This window comes from Mastomys coucha, unplaced genomic scaffold (genome assembly GCF_008632895.1).
Source record: "Mastomys coucha isolate ucsf_1 unplaced genomic scaffold, UCSF_Mcou_1 pScaffold14, whole genome shotgun sequence".
Taxonomy (NCBI): Eukaryota; Metazoa; Chordata; class Mammalia; order Rodentia; family Muridae; genus Mastomys; species Mastomys coucha.
Window position 1 is genome coordinate 31,305,141 of NW_022196896.1, and position 3,037 is coordinate 31,308,177.

The following is a 3,037-nucleotide window of genomic DNA, read 5'->3' on the forward strand; positions in this document are numbered from 1 at the left end:
TGTGCAGAGGGCTGGCTGGACCAGCCTTAGAAAGTCACTGGAGAGAAAATGGTGATCTCTCCTGAGTCCCTGGATCAGAGCACTCTGTGGAGACCTGCTCTCCCCTGGCAGGAAAGATGCACAGAAGACTTTGGAACAGGTGCACTTCCTTGTTATAGATGGAGGTAGAAAGCAACTCCATGAATTTATATAATACATTTAAATAAACTCTTTCCTCCCAACTCCTCCTATACCCTATCACTATATTTCCACTTCAACTTCATGTATGCCTTTTATAACTGAGTACTCTTAGTACTGCTTTTATGTGCATGGAAGTTGGACCAACTACTAGAACATGAGTAAACTTCACTGGCTGTATTTCTAAAGAAACTGCTGAGTGTCCTTCTCCCAGTAGCCATCAATTGCCAATAGAACTTCAGCTAGAGGTGAGACTTCCTGAGCCCCTCACCAGTCTATATTAATTTTGGCTGACTTCATGTTGTGTAGGTCCTGTGCATACCAGACAGATACTAAGTTTATGTATACATCAGCTCTCTTATGTCTGGAAAACATTCTTTTGCAGCAGTCATCTACAAATTCTCCTCTCTCTCTCTCTCTCTCTCTCTCTCTCTCTCTCTCTCTCTCTCTCTTTCTCTCTCTCTCTCTCTCTCTCTCTCTCTCTCTCTCTCTCTCTCTCTCTCTCTCTCTCTCTCTCTCTCTCTCTCTCTCTCTCTCTCACACACACACACACACACACACACACACACACACGGACATTTTCTTGATTGTTCTTAGGCACTTAGAAAGGTTCACTATCACCATCCCATTTAAGGCTGAGCAATTCACAGTCCCATATTCTTTGTATTTCACCAGATTTGAGTCTCTGAATTAATGGCCATCTCCTACAAAATAAATTTATTCAATCAGGACTGAATGCACACTAATCTATGGGAATGGATATAAAATATTAGAAATTATTTTAACATTATGTCCACTTAGCAGAATAGTAGAAGTAGGTTCTTCTCTGAGTACTATGGCTTTCTCAGCCATGGATTCTTGTCCTTGTTAAAAGGCATGAATTAAATCTTGTAGATATACAGGCCTAACATTCAATTAGAAAGTGGTTGACTACTCTCATAACATTCATGCTCTATTTCACCATAGGGATCATGCTGTAAGGGCGATTATTATCATAGCTCAGAGGGTTATTAACAGCTAAGTAATTACTATGGATTACATTTTTTGTCCAGTACTGTTTATTGCACATTCTAACACTATGAAAACTAGATAGAAGGGGTGACAAACCTAAGGGAATTATGTGGTATCTTCAGCAATACAGAATTCATCAATTTCTGGGTTGTTGCCAAGAGTGATGTTACAGCCAATTCTATATTGGGGGATCAAAAGGAAGTTACCAAAACTTGACATTGGGCTTATTGTTTGATAGCCTATGATATACAAAAGAGACATCCCTCCATACAAGGCAAGTATATTTAAAGTCATTTTATATATTTTTACACAAATATATACATATACCTATATATGAAACCCATAAGATCATTTCCATATAACTTTTTTAGCTATCTTTAATGTCAGTTATCCACTGCTATACCTGCTCTACCCTTCCCTTTATTTTCCACCTCACTTAATCTTCTGTAACCCATCATTCTCCTTTCCCCTTAGCACCAATGTTCTCCTATTTCTGTTACCTTAAAACTCTACATGACTCCTTAACAATTTCCTAATTTACCAAGTCCTGCCATGCTGAAGGGATGGTGTGATACAGTTCCACCCCTAAAGCACAGCTTGCAGGGCATGGGCCTCCACAAGTGCTGACAGACGCTGTGGTAATGGACTTGTTTATATAATAATGTACATAATTTACTTTATGTTCTTCCTTCAGGACATGTTCTGTCTGCCAAGAATAATGACTCCATGATAATTAGAAACAGTAAGAGTCTGGAAGGGGAAGGTGTGTCTGTGCTCCTCAGCAAAAGTGGTGGATGATGTGACCTTCAGGACAGACCTTAAGGCTGTGGGGGAAAACTCTGAAAACATGAGTTCAAGAACATATAATTTCTCAACTATGTAAAATATAAGAATGTAAAATGAATTATATAAAGGACTTCATAGATCTAAAAGAACAGAGGCAGTTGCACTATGTGCCAGCTTGTCAGAAATATATTAAGGAAGGAGATAAAGAGATTTGGGGATTGGTGATTGCAGGGCATGATCCCACCTAGCTAAGTTTGTGGTTACAAAGGCAGGCAGATTCCTGATTTCAAGGTCAGCATGGGAGAGAGTTAGTTTAGGCCCAGGTGTGGTGGGAATGGTGATCTCAGAGCTGGATTTCACCCAAGTAGCTTTTTGTCTGTGCTTATAAAGTCAAGTAGATCTCTAAATTTATTTGCTTATTAAATATATATATATATATATATATATATATATATATATATATATACTGCCTTCTTCTAAGAATCAAGGAGCTGAGGCCTTAAAATGCTGATAAGATGCATGAGATAATAAAAAAGGGAAGCTGGGTAAATGATTGAGTTGATAGGTAAATAAAAGACTGGGCTTTTGTCTGCAAAATATGAGCTAGCAGAGAGCTATTGCAGTTTTTTTTTAATTTTTTTTTCTCATGGGCTTTCTGACTTTGGTGGGAAAAACTCAAGATTTTTTTTTTCTAGTTGTTCTTCTGACTTTGGTCAGAAAACCCAAGAATTTTGTCTAGTAGGTTTTCTGACTTTAATCGGAAAACCCAAGAATTTTTGCTAGAAGCCATTATGACTTTGGTTGGAAAACCCAGGGGTTATCCAGAGGGCTTTTAGAAGCTCTTTCTAGCAAGAGAGAGTTCTTTCAAGGTGAGAGCTGTCTATAGAGCCATCTTCAGCAGACTACAGAGCTGTCAGCTTATAGCCATGATTGGCTTTGAACTATTTCTTCTATCACTTCCAAACACCCCTTACTCTGAGACTACTCCAAGCCAAGGCTGGTCATTGGCACTAATTTATGCTTTTACCATACCTTAAAGACACATATCTGAAGATTCAAAGCA

General features: G+C 38.6%; 1 pseudogene; it reads left to right on the forward strand.

Moving 5' to 3' along the window:
- The first annotated feature begins 2,704 nt into the window (after positions 1 to 2,704).
- Positions 2,705 to 2,744, forward strand: LOC116089576 (annotated as a pseudogene).
- The last annotated feature ends 293 nt before the right edge of the window (positions 2,745 to 3,037 follow it).